At 36.0% G+C, this 14815-nt stretch overlaps 1 protein-coding gene and 1 pseudogene across 1 annotated transcript in view; one reads left to right on the top strand and one right to left on the bottom strand.

Annotated features, from left to right (window-relative positions):
• Positions 1-14815, top strand: part of LOC126492796 (dystrophin-like) — a gene marked incomplete at its 3' end in the record, with an annotated part of 366806 nt that overhangs the window by 254338 nt on the left and 97653 nt on the right. The window lies entirely within an intron of this gene.
• LOC126492801 (60S ribosomal protein L19-like) overlaps positions 3400-14815 on the bottom strand; it is a 56052-nt pseudogene continuing 44636 nt past the window's right edge.

The raw sequence follows: 14815 nt of genomic DNA, 5'->3' as shown, positions 1-14815 counted from the left end.
TCCTTCATAAAATGCAAAATAAGTTAGTGAGTTGTATGTGTGTGTTTGTGTGTGGTTGTTGTATGGAAGCAGAGCTCAGTGCCTCAAGCATACTTTCTGGTGATCTATCGCTGAGCAACACCCACAGATCCAGTATTATCATTGAGACTCTACAATGTGATGTATAGTTTCCAAAACAGAAAAAATCGGGAGCAGGCTTGAAAATGGTTTTTTGTTTTCCTTCCTTCCTTCCTTCCTTCCTTCCTTCCTTCCTTCCTTTCTTCCTTCCTCCTCTCTCTCTCCATTACTTTACACCCCCATTTGCCTCACTTTTCTTTCCTTGTGTGGGTCTGGCAGCTAAATCCCAGGCATCAATAATACTGTGAAAATGCTATAACCTTGAGCTATATCAACAACCCTAGAAATGTTTATTTTAATGTTCTTTTCAGAGTATGCCTAAATATTTTCTTTAGAATATTTTAAATGAATACATTAAAAGCATTTTTTAGAAAATCATTTGTATGTCACATGTAAAGTTAAGATCCATATCTTATTTTTATATTTTTTAAAAATATACATCACAGAAAATCACAAGAATTTTCTCATTGTAGTGGACCAAAGGAGAACTCAAATAAATAAGAAATTGTTAACAGTCAATTCACAGAAGAGAATTTTAAGATGTATCTTTCACAATGTTTTTTAAATTTCAACCCCTTTGAGGAGTCTTTTAATTGTCCCCATCCTGCTTTCTCAATATGCTCTGATGATGAATCTTTGTATTTACCACCATGAACTAGCTTTTCTTCCTAACTGTAAATTTAGTGATATAGAAAATTTCTGATGTTGTATACTCTACAGGTCCTCTTTGGACCATGCATTGAGTCTAGCTGCTAAAGAAACTTTTAGAAGACTAAATATGGAGGGTATGGATGGATAAATGGTTGGTGTGTGTATTTATAATCCTTTTGTATAAAGTATTTTTCAGGAATAAGAGACGAATAAAGTGCTCTTGAAATTCCAGTTATCTAACTCATTAACTCATTGTTGATCACATACAAGTTAAATGGGCAAATGAAAGTTGACATGCAAGAAGTTTCTGTAGCATATTGATTTATACCATTTCAATTGATAGATGGAACTGATTTTACAATCTTTTTGCTAATATTTGATTTAGTTTAGTTTATCTTGTGTTTTTGTGTGCTTTGAGGCAGAGTCTCACTCAAACCTCAGTCTCCGTGATGTGCCACACCAGGCACTTGCTCTGTTTTGAGCTAAAAGCCCATGCAATCCAGGCTGATACTGAACTCGCTCTATAGCTGAGGACACCATTGAACCTCCAAGGACTGAGATTACAAATTTGTGTCACCATATTTATTTAATTTTAGCAGTTTCTCATGTGTACTTTTAAAAATATGCTATACATGCCAGGCGGTGGTTGCGTACGAGTTTAATCCCGGCACTTGAGAGGCTGAAACAGGCACATCTCTGTGAGTTCAAGGCCAACCTGGTCTACAAAGTGAGTTCTACAACAGTCTCCAAAGCTATAGAGAAACCCTGTCTCAAAAAACAAACAAAAAATGCATTAAAATATGCTATACATGTACATAAGAATCCATAGGTACAAATATAAACACAGTAGCATATTGTCAAATCCCATATATCATGAAGCTATGAGCAAATTTTCCCTCAACAGCACAGTCTATTATTAAGTTCCTTATCTTCGCACAGCATGTTGATAGAGAAAAACTGTGTCTTACAGTTTTCGTTACAGAACAGAAAGGGAGGTCACATCTCATCTCAGGAGATCTCATTAGAAGCTTTTAGTTCTGGATAAACAATGGTCATTCTATTGTAGGGTTGAATCCTTTTCCTCCTGCAGTTCCCAGTTTCGTTGAACTTTCACACAGATTCTTACTTGAATTAGGAGATCCAAATATTTCTCTTTTATTTTCTGTGTATTCTGTGCTCTGTCTATATTAGTGTATTTTAAAATTCTTTCTATATCACATATATTGTGAGGTTGTTTTTTTTTTTTTTTCATTTCCTATACCCTGTAATAAACTGGAGGATCCCGGAGAGCATTTTCATGTTTTTCTTGTCTACTGTTTTGATTCTATTGTCTCGTTAACATCATTGCATAAATAAACATTTCACAAATATTTGTGGACGGAATATGGTTTCCTTCTCAAAATAGCAGTTGCTAACTTGAAACCGCACCAAATACTTATTTTCAGTATACCGAATTGAACTAAGTTGGGTTCTGACCAAGTGTGAGAAAAGAGAAGAATAGGGAAGGGGAAATGAGAAAGGGAACAAAGGAGATAGGAAGGGGTAAAAAGGGAGGCAGAGAGAAAATCAGTCCCATACTAGGCCTAAGGGCATTAATTCTGCACTTACTATTTATCATGAGTAGGTTTCATATATAAACTGCAAAGTTAGACACTGCATGGCTTTTAGGACAATGCAGTCAGATAGTGCTGATTATTCAGTATTTTTTTAAAAAAAGCAAATCTAGGGAAATTATTAAAAATTATTTTCAAAATGCTTTTTCTGAAGATAATTATAAAGAAAATCCACGTTCTCATTATATGTAATAGCTGACCATTACACCATAAATGTTAATTAAAATCAACAGAATTTATTTCAAAAGATCACACATACCAAGCCCACATGTATGATTTTGCATTCTATTGATCACTGTGAGGAAACTTTTAAACACCTACTACTTGAGTATAGGAAAGTAATTGATATCTAAGGGTAAATTGAATAAACAAAATACTGAAGTTATCTGTTAAAAATATTTGAAATTGTAATTACATACTTCCCTCTTTTCTTTCCTTTCTCCCACTCCTTTCATGCTTACCTCTTGCCCTCTCTCAGATTCATGGCCTCCTGTTCATTAATTGTTATTACATATGAATACACACACACACATTCCAAAATATATCCTGCTCGATTCACATGATGTTCCTTCTCAGAAATGCCTGACTAGTCTTAGATAACTAATTTGGGCACTGTTCCCTAGTAAAGACCATTTTCTTTCTCTCGCATTCATCAGTTGCCTGTAGTGAATTCCCTATGGTTGAAGCCTCATGAGCTTTCTCCTTTCCATAATAACATCATCATTGGTGTCTTGCTTGTTCGGGTCTTGTCTAGGCAGCTCTGTTGATGAGACTTAATGGGTGTAGTTTGTTTGACATTTCCAGGAGACAATATCACAGAAAACTTCCTGTTCCTCTGGTTCTCATCACTTGTCCCACCTTCTCTTCTTCTTCTTCTTCTTCTTCTTCTTCTTCTTCTTCTTCTTCTTCTTCTTCTTCTTCTTCTTCTTCTTCTTCTTCTTCTAAGGCTTGTTTTATTCTAATGACTGATCCACCTGAGGCCACAGGCAGCCCACTATGTACAGACTCCACAGAAGCTTTATTTCTTGGTCTCTTCCTCCTTGGACAGAGTCTTGATGATCTCTTACTTCCTGGCCTGGGGGCGCTCCTCCTGGTGCTTTCTTGCTTCCTTGGTCTTAGACCTGCGAGCCACAGCCTGGTCAGCCAGGAGCTTCTTGCAGGCCTTGTCTGCCTTCAGCTTGTGGAAGTGCTTCATAAGAATCCGCTTGTTTTTGAAAACATTCCCTTTGACCTTCAGGTAAAGGCTGTGATACACACGGCGTTCAATCTTCTTGGATTCACGGTATCTCCTGAGGAAGCTGCGCAGGATCCACATTCTTCTCATCCCACCTTCTCAGGCATTCAGGCATTGGCAGACCCTTCGGCTTTCCTATGCCCATATGCCTGCCCTTCCGTAGAGCCAAAGTGGTTTTCCGGCATCGAGCCCTGGAATGGACAGTCCCAGGCTTCCGGGATGATCAGCCCATCTTTGATCAGCTTCCATATCTGCTGACCCACCTTCTCTTCTGCAATGATCCCTGAGCCTCAGGTGCAGGAAGCATGTTGAAAATTTATCAGTTCGGTTAGATACCACATTATCTCTTGTTCTCTGCATCCTGATGGGTTTAGAATGTTTGGTTCATTCCTCTATTTCATTTTATATTAGTTGGTTACCAGTCCTATTTGGAAGTTAATAATTCTGGCTCTCCTTTATACAAACACTTTAATTTTCTTTTGAACCATGAAATGAGACATTCAGTTTTTAAGGTTTGTTTCTTTAAAGCCCTCTGAGAAACGGGAGTATTTAATCCGATTAGATAATTCCAAATAAATGGGACAATAAAAAAACTATATAAAATATAGTTGATTAATTATTTGAAACTTGTGAATACTTTGATTACCTGTTTCATGGTGATAAAACATAGAAAAAATAGGGGATTAGAACAGAAAACTTGTACAATCGTGATTGTAAATTAGGTAGTCTCAAAAGTAAAAGTGAAATACCAGTAGTCATCAGATATAATGTCACTGAATGTACTGACAATAGAAAGTAGAAGTAAAAATTTAACTTTAGCACATGTGTAGCTTTGTATTCCTGTATGTGTGACAGGAGTGCAAAGAAAGTATCAACATATAAGCAATTATTTATTTTATATTTAAATGGTGAAAACATTTTCTCAGGTGTGTCCTTCAATGGGTAACCTGATTTTTTTTATAGTGTCATGTTTCATATAGTCCTTCTCATATACAATCCTTTTGTTCAAACAATGCTATTTGTCATTGACTTCTTTTTTTAAAAACAAGCTATTATTTTATTTGTAAGAGTGTTTTGCCTGCATGTGTGCATATGGACGACATGAGTACTTATTGTCTATGGATGCCAGAAGAGAGCATCAGATCCCCTAGGACTTGATAAATGAATGATTATGAGCCACTACATCGGTTCTGGGAATTGAATCCGGATCCTCTACAAGAACTGCAAATGCTCTAAATTGTGGAACAATCTCTCTTGCCCTGTGATAAACTTTAAAATTCTGTATTGAACCCTGCATGCTTAAAACTCATTCTGTTATCCCTTTGTCTCAAGCTTAATTTCCTTAACCTGAACTATAAGGATTTCTACTTTTAGTCATTCTCTTTCTTCTACTGATTCATGTTCTCATATCCTTCTTATACTTTTAGGTGTTCTTTGTAGACTTTGAATGTTCCTCCCCAGTGTCTCAATCTACCAAACTTTTGATCATCATTTGGAACCCACAGAAAATTTTATATCTTATGTGATACATTTCATAAAGTCTCTAAGGTAGAATTACTCTTTACTTTGATACTCTTACATTTTATACTAACCTATCCCATAGACTGTCAAATTACATAGTATTTTCAAATGTACTTCAACTATATCCAATTATGAACATGGTCTCGATTATTATATTGCATATATCCCATGGTGAAAATACATCAAACTTCGGTAAGAGTTTTCAAAAACACTAGTGTGGTATGTTCTTAAGGTTCTGATGGAAAAAAAATATATCTGTATTCTCTTTAAGTATATATTTAAAAATACTTGGAATATTTGGGAAAATATTTGACACAATAAGGACTTGAATTACAAAAGTCAATTTATCATTTGTACATCAAATCACTTACTGTATATTCCCAAAAGCCACGTCGACCCTTAAAATATAAATTATGGTATTTGTGGTGTGTGGTCAACAGAAAAACTATCATTATTTCACTAGTATGTTTTACTATAGCTTATTTTATTAACAAAGTAAAAAAACAACTAATCATTTTTAAGTGAAGTTGAACCATTATGTGAATGTGCTATGTGCTAATTTATAATCTCGTTCCCCATTACAGGGAGCCCTCCATTGTAAACCTTGTGTTTCTACTACAGAGTGGTATGGAAATGAATCCTGTGCGCTTCACAGAGTAGAAAGGGAAGAGGGTGAAAAAGAGAGAAAGAAAGAAAATAAGAAAGATCAAGAGAGAGACCATATTTAGTCATTATATCATTTTGGAGTCTGATGATGTTCCATATGAAGCATCTGCTTTTGCAGAATCTGACAGATCCTAGGGGAGGCTTAGAGTGACATAAAGCCACAGGATGGAGTCTCCCAGAATCTAATAGGACAGAGTGAGATGCCTAGAGCACTCCCAAAAACCTGAATGCAGTTTTTTGAAATGTAAAGAATTTATTCAGCCCTTCTGAATGTAAACTTGAAAATTCAAAAAGTAAACTCTAGTGAAGGGTAAACCATGAAAATATGTTATAAAATGTGAATACAGCCAGAAGATACAGTTCCTTTTCATCTTCATCGGTTTCCTAGAGCTGACAATATAAGGCTAAAAGCAAGTTAGAATAAGGGAGAAGGAAAATTTGTAATTCATAGTTTAACACTGACTATCAGTTGAAGAAGAGCAAGTTCAAGAAATGTTCTTACTCCTTTGATTTTTGAAATCAGAAAGCAGTTCCTTTTTGTGAATTTACAGGAGTTATGCAATAAAGGTTGTTGCAAAGTGTCTCAAAAGCATGTAATACACACAAAACAAAAACCTTCCAATTTTGGTCATAGGCCTTATGAAATTTACTTTTTTTATGCCTAAGACTTAGAAGGTAATACATAGATTAAAAACAAACATTAAAACAAAGCTTACATCGAACCAGCAGTCTTTGATTGAAAAGAAATAAAATATTTCTTTCATTGTAAATTTAGCCAATTGTTTAGTCAACATATCTTGACACGAATGTCATACTAGTGAAAGAATTTCATGGTCAGTGATAAATATTATAAATGTAAAAATATAAAGGTGAACAGAACATCCAGTTTATATATAAACACTGAATGCAGTCTTCCACTCAACAGTCACATTCACTGACTGGCTCTATCTTAATTACTGCCCACCCAATATTTTTAATAATAGAACTCTGAAGAATTATTTATATGGTCTATTATCCTTACTACTAATATTTTCTAGCATGGGGCAGCGTAAACCTGCCTACATTTGTCGTGATCTGGATTTTCCAAATGTTTTATCCATTATACATGCTTCAGTAAAGTTTGTTCAAGTTCAGCTTGGTAGTTAGAATTATGTGTATTGGAATTCCACTCTCCAAATTTGTATATTTATGTAAAGGTTATGGGTTATCTGGCTTTAAGATTCATACTTAGATTTTTATGAGCCTTGGCTTTCCTATTAATTAGTGATAACTGTAATATGCCATAAGCCTATTGTAAACAAGAAAACACTTCAGTGTGTTTAGCAACACCTTCTAAGTTGTTTTTGCACATAAATGTCATTAGAAGGCTATTAGAAGTCAAATGTTTTCCTGTAGCTCCAATCTGAAAATTTATTCTGATTACTTGGTATAGCAGCTATTTGTTTTGAATGTGCCTTTTGTTTTTCCAGAAGGCATTTAGACTACTTAATTATTTGATGGTTTTATTCTTTGGAGCATCATTTCTTCATTTTCAATGGTTCTGGCTTAATCACTGAAGTCAAAGTCTATAGTCCTAGTCCGCTCTTAGTCTTCCCCAAATTACTAACAATGTCAAGCTGAAAGAGATTTTAGTGGTTACTGAGTCACTAGGTTAGTCCCTTTTCAGTTATTTTTCAGTGATAACATTTATTATTTCATATGAGACATGGTTTCATACTGTAGTTCAGGATGGTTTGAAACTCATTGTAGGCCAATCTGGTATAGAATTTTGGGCAATCCTCCTTTCTCAGCTTCCCATCTACAGGCATTATAGATAAAAATCTTCATTCCCAGAAGGTAATGATATTTGATGATAGGCTATGCACCTCTTTCGGAAAAAAAAAAAAAAGACTCATTTTTGTTGTAATTTGTCATTATCTTATTACTTATGTATTTATTCATTTATTTAATTTAATTGTTCCTGAGGCAAAATTAGGTAGTCCGTAGCTCACTTGGTAGCTGATCACCAAAACCACTAGTAGGAAAAGAGACAAAGAAGAAATGGGGGAAAGAGAATAATGAGTTTGTTACTAAGCTGGATATTGGCGTAGAAAGCTGAGCTCAAAGCTATGGACCTCCTTAGGGGAATATTATAAATAAACATAAATATACCTCTGAAGGACAGGACTATGGGGAAATCTGTCTGTGCTTCTCATGTTGCCAGGAACATAGAAACTTTACATAGGAACATAGGAGCACTACCAAGAACATCAGATCTTTGGCCATGTATAGGAGGAGTAAGTTTCCATGAAATTGGGAAAAAAAAAAAAAAAAACCTTGAAGCAGAAAAAAGTAAGACATGCAGTGGCGCTTGACCTAACAGAACTTCAACATGCCCAGGGACTTTCCATCACAGAGATAATAAATTCAAAAGTGTGTCTGGTGGAATCAGACATATCAGCTACAGAGCACAAATTGAATTTCCCAATTATCTGATGCCATGATCTTGTTTCACAAGGAGATGAAACGGGCTCTGTCTCATTGTTGTTGAATTCTTCACATCTGATACATGTGGTTTAGCTTCATTTTGCAGTTTAGTATTTGAAAGCTCTATAGCCTATTTTCCATAATCTAAACTGTGATGAAATCAGGTGCATTTATTCTAAATTCATACCTTGATGTTGTGTATGTAGCAAGTACTCAAAAATGACTTCTTAAAGGGATGATTTTCAAATGATTTTCTGATTTATGGAGCTGCATAGTGAGTGCAATAGAGCCCCCAGCATAGAAAAGGATTCCACAAAGTTTCACAGGGCCTGTCAATGATTTGTACAGTAGAAGTGCCATGGAAAATGTCAACAGAGGTCACTTTTAAACTATGTGAACAATTATTTTTTATAATAATAATAATTGTATTTCCTCCCTGGTGAAGCCTCTGTCTCCTATGATTATTAAATTTCAGGAAAAAAAAAACCCTTAAATACTAAGAGATCAAGGCTTTCTAGTGAAACAAATGCCCTCTTTCCTTTGAGTTGACTTGTCATTCATTTGAACACACACACATATATCACTCAGATAAAAATATTTCAATCTCTCTGTTTTATATAATAAACAACTATGTTTACTTATTTCCATTGATTAGAACCCACTATACACTCTTCCATGATTCCATTATTTTCACAAGGATAGCCACAAACCTTAATTTGCTTTTCCTGTTCTTGGCACACATGAATGTATTACTAAATTAACTTTTTTCACAATATTTTTCACTTCTTATAATTGGAATCACATTGCATCTATTCTTTTGTGACAGATTCAAAGTGCCAAACTTCATCCCTGTCATTGGCTAGCTATATTTTATTAATTTTAGTGCTATTTTCTATTATAGGAATAAATCTACAATTTATACATTTTTTTTTCTGCTTTGTTTGCCTCATACAGACACTACTTCTTGTAGAGGACTTCGGGGAATGAGATTGTTGAGTCAATTGTTAAAATATGTTCCCTTGGTATCTCCTTTTTCTGTACTTTGGAAAGTTGACCATTGTGAGGTACATGTACCTGACTTTCACTACAGCCGATGTTATCTCTTGGACTAATACTGTACAACTGGAATGCATATTTAGTGGAAGAAGACAGGGCACATTTTTACTAGCCCTTTGTTCCCCAATCACTTCGATGGGCAGAAGCTGCCTCATTTTTTTGTTTGTTTGTTTTGGTTCCATTCAGACATTTCTGGTTTTGAATGAATATCCCCAAATCCACATTTATAAAATGAAGTAAGCCTGTTTTTTGTTCCATTTTCTTCTTTCCTTTCTAACCTCTACTTGTTTTAAAAAAAATAAAGTGACATTCAGTTTCTTCTTGGACACTAACTGAGAGAAATATTCATATATTTAAAAAGTGATTCCAAACGATCTCCAAATTGATTATACCAATTTAAATTCTCACTAACTTCACAAAATCCAGTTTACTCAAATTCTCACCAGCACTTGATAATGACTCTTTCTGTTATTCTATTCATTATATGTCCAATTATGGTTTTAATTGGAATTTTAATCATTAAAATAAATTTGAATGCTTTTTCATAGTTAATTTTTTAACTCAAATTTCAAATTCAAATAATTCATTATCCAATGGAAAATGATAACTTTCCTTTATAAAACTCAGATTTAAATTTCTAATTTTTACATTTATTTTTAAATAAGATGTAGATTTAACATATGCAAAATTTATTTTATGATATTTATTAATTTGACATATACTGATGAATTTTTACATGTTTAATTTTATTATATTTGAAAATAAAGAATTGGAATGTTGTAGAACTAGAATAATTGAGGAATGTTACTTTTAGAAATTAATTAGTCTTAGAAACTTTAAAATATTTTTTTCCTCACTTACCTTATTTCACTATTATCTATAGATCAATTACCAAGTTTTCCATTAAAATACATAGTATGTCATTATTTAGAAACATTATTGGCATTCATCTCTTGTCACTACTATCAAGACAATGGTCAATAAATGACTTTAGTCATATCACACCTTTAAGAAAACATACTTAATAAAAAATTAGAGAACTTTAGAACAAAATCTCTAAATTGATACTGGATAATATATAAGCATAATGTGGAAAAATTTCCCTTTATACTCTATTCATTAAGTGTATGGGTGCAAATTAAATGCTAGTCTCCTATACATATAACAATATATCCTTCAGTTAACCACTACTGATGTTAATCATTTGGAGAACATTAAAAGTCCTTTGGTGAGCTCCCATTATTAGATCAGTCCCACCGTCTCCGTGGATGGATTTACCACACGAGATCCTGACTTCCTTCCTCATGTTCTCCCTTCTTCTGCTCTTCATCTGGGCTTTGGGAGCTCAGTCCAGTGCTCCAATGTGAGTATCTGTCTCTATCTCCATCCCTCTCCAGATGAAGGATCTATGGTGATATTCAAGATATTTATCAGTGTGTCTATGGGAGAAGGCCAGTTCAGGCACCCTCTCCTCTGCTGCCCATGGACCTAGTTGGGGAAATCCCCTTGGACACCTGGGAACCCCTCTAGAGCCAAGACTCTAGCCAACCCCAAAATGGCTCCCTTGGTGAGGATAACTTCTTCCCTGCTCCGAAATCCACCCTTCATCCATCTCAATTATCCCATTCCCCCAAGCTCCCCTCAATCCTCCCCTTCTTCCTTCTCTTTCCCCATCTCTCCTACCCCCCAATCCACCCCCACCCCCCTGCTCCCAACTTTTTCCCGGTGATCTTGTCAACTTCCAATATCCAGGAGGATAACTATATGTGTTTCTTTGGGTTTACCTTCTTATTTAGCTTCTCTAGGATCATGAAATATAGGCTCAATGTCCTTTATTTATGGATAGAATCCGCTTATGAGTGAGTACATACCACATTCCTCTTTTTTGGGTCTGGGTTATCTCTCTCAGGATAGTGTTTTCAATTTCCATCCATTTGCATGCAAAATTCAAGATGTCATTGTTTTTTTACCACTGAGTAGAACTCTAAAGTATATATATGCCACACCTTCTTTATCCATTCTTCTATTGATGGGCACCTAGGTTGTTTCCAGGTTCTGCCTATTAGAAATAGCGCTGCTATGAACATTGTTGAAGAAATGCTTTTGTAGTATGATTGGACATCTCTTGGGTATATTCCCAAGAGTGGAGTTGCTGGATCCTGAGGTAGGTTGACTCCCAGTTTCCTGAGAAACTGCCACACTGATTTCTAAAGTGGTTGCACAAGTTTGCATTCCCACCAAAAATGGCTGGACTGGGTCTGAACAAACATGTGATCAAACCGGACTCTCTGAATGTGGCTGACAATGAGGGTGAACTGAGAAGCCAATGATAATGACACTGAATTTTGATTCTACTGCATGTACTGGCTTTTTGGGAGCCTAGTCTGTTTGGATGCACACCTTCCTAGACCTAGATAGAGGGTGGGGGGAGTTGGACTTCCCACAAGGCAGGGCATCCTGACTTTTCTTAGGACTGGAGAGCAAGGGGGAGGGAAAGGGAGGATGGGAGGAGGTGGAAATGTTAAATAAATAAATTTAACAAAAGAAAAAAAAGTCCTTTGGATAGGAAAAAATGTGTACATAAAGACAATGATGGTAGGCAGAGGCTGCTTGCTTGTTTCCTTGCCGCTCAGACCCGAATAATCACACAATCACTATATCAATTATAACACTGTTCGGCCAATGACTCAGACACATTTCTAGCTAGCTCTTACATCTTTGAATTTACCCACATCTATTAATCTATGTATCACACAAGGCTGAAGCTTAATGGTAAGAATCCAGCGTCTTTCTCCTTCAGCAGCTACATGGTGTCTCTTTGACTCTGCTCACTCTCTTTGTGTATCTCTGTTCAGATTTCCTGCTTGATTTTACTCTGCTAAAACATTGCCCAAAATAGCTTCTTTATTAACCAATGGTAATAAAACATATTCACAGCATACAGAGGGGAATCCCACATCATCTCCCATTTTCTGTTTAAATAAAAGGAAGGTTTTAACTTTAACATAGTAAAATCACATACACAAAACAGTTATCAAGCAAGACTTATAGTTACAATATTTAGCCTGTTTACATATGGCAAATTAAGGAAAATACTCTATAATCTATCCTATCTTTGTGATGGCAAGTTGCTTAAGCAGAGAGTGCCGAGTGTGGTGTGCTCTCAGCTATTTTCCTCCTAATCTTGAGCAGATGGACAAGAACCCGGACCCAAAGTGGGTGCAGGCCATGCTAGCTAGTTAGCCCAAGTTGATAGGCCAACATTTGTAAGTGGAAACTGTTCTTTTGTTCCTGGCTGTCCAAACCCGAATAATCACATAGAAACTATATGAATTATAACACAACTTGGCCAATAGCTTAGGCATATATCTGACTAACTCTTATATCTTAAAATTAACCATTTCTATTATTCTGTGTATCACCACAAGGCTGTGACTTACTGGTAAGGATCCGGCATCTGTTTGACTCTGCCTCCTCTCTTTTTACATCTTTGTCTGGATTTTCTGCCTGGTTTTACTCTGCTAAGCCATCTCTTCTGCCTGGCTATATGCTGCCTTACTATAAACTGAAACAACTTCTTTAATAACCAATGGTAATCAAACATATTCTTAGCATACAGAGGGGAATCAAGCATCAAATGACCTCAAGGTTTAATTCTACTTATCATTATTCAGGGTTTTTATAACATGAACAAGGTATGGTAGTGGACACCTGTAATCTCAGCAATCACAGGACTGAAACTGGTAAAGCCAAAATTTGATAGCCATCTAGATTACATGGTGAGCTTAATGCCTGTCTGGGTTTTGTAAAAGATGCTATCAGACAAAGAAACTAACTCCACCAAAGGTAGTTTTATCTGTACCCCAAACTGGTATATCTATAGGCTGATTTTCATGTTATAATCACAATAGTAAATCATCAAGATTAAGATATGCTAAATATGTTGTTCTAGTCCTACATGAACATTTTCATTTAAGCAACCATTGAGGAGGTGAAGTATTGTAGGGTTATTTTGTAGTTAGTCTAGAGACTAATTCACACCTGTCTGATAAAGCTCCCTTAAACAGAATGACACTTGTTTTGATGTTGTTTAACTTTGGTTTTATCTTGGCTAAATGAGTGTATAATTTCAGCACTTATATCTACGTATTTTTGTGTCTGTAAAATTAACAGTCCCAAAATACAGGTTACGCAAAATTCAAAGAGGAAGAAATGAGGTGGTGGTAGGGCTTACAATAGTGAAGAAGAAAGGTTTGCAAAAGAATTGCAGAAGGCCAACAAAATGTTATGCACTGCTTGGTAAACAACACAAAAGGCAGAGAAAATTTTGCATAAATTTCCAATTCAACATTTTTCTTTACTTTTTGTGGTGGTTTTAATATGTATGGCCCACAAAGACTCATGTGTTTGAAAGCTTTTTCACCAGGGAGTTCGGCTATTTTTTAATTGATTTTATTGAGCTATACAGTTTTCTCTCTGTTCCCTTCCCTTCATCTCCCCTCCCCTTCAACCCTCTGCTACTATTAGGAGGTGTGGCCATGTTCAAAAAGGTGTGGCCTTGTTGGAGGAAGTATGTCACTGGGAGTGGGCTTTATCATTTCAAATGCTCAAGTTAGGCCCAATGTCTCTCTTTTCCTGATCCCTGCTGATAGAGATGTAAAATTTAGCTATTCTCCAGCACCGCACCATGCTTGAGTGAGTGACACCATGCTTCCCATATGATGATAATGGAATAATTCACTGAGTCTATAAGCCTTTTAAAGTGTTGCCATGGTCATGGTGTCTTCTCTTTGTAACAACAGAACACTGACTAAGAAATTGTCTATTTTCATTTTTTTATTTTTTATTTGAAATTTATATATTTAACCAAGATGCTCTATAGAGGACTGAATAAGCATGGGATAAAACCGGACTCTCTGAACATGGTGGACAATTAGGGCTAATGAGAAGCCAAGGACAATGGCACTGGATTTCGATCCTGCTGCATGAATTGGCTTTGTGGGAGCCTAGGCTGTTTGGATGCTCATATTCCTGGACCTGGATGGAGGGGGGAGGACCTTGGACTTCCAACAGGGCAGGGAATCTGGACTGCTCTTTGGACTGGAGAGGGAGGGGAAATGGAGTGGGGGGAGAGGAGTGGGGAGAGGGGGAGAGAAGTTGGAGAGGGGGAGAGGAGGAGGGGGAGGAGGGGGAGGAGGGGGAGGGAAATGGGAGGTGGGGAGGAGGCAGAAATTTTTTCAACAAAAAAATAAATAAAAAGAAGAATAAATTTAATTGCTTAGAGGTGTGTATTGCCTTTGCATTACATACATAGAATATATTTTGTTGTCATATTTCTACAGAACTTTTATCGGTTGGATATGTTTCACAGTGACAGTGTAGCAAATGAGTAAGATAATAAATCTATGTTTACACTTTGGACAAACTATCTTTTGTCCTACAGAAGTCTGAATTTCTATTACTACATCAAGAAACGAATGTTCTGCCAGGT

Source organism: Alexandromys fortis, unplaced genomic scaffold (genome assembly GCF_014885135.2).
Source record: "Alexandromys fortis isolate MF-2015 unplaced genomic scaffold, M_Fortis_MF-2015_v1.1 scaffold_315, whole genome shotgun sequence".
Taxonomy (NCBI): Eukaryota; Metazoa; Chordata; class Mammalia; order Rodentia; family Cricetidae; genus Alexandromys; species Alexandromys fortis.
This window is presented reverse-complemented; position numbering and strand designations above follow the sequence as displayed.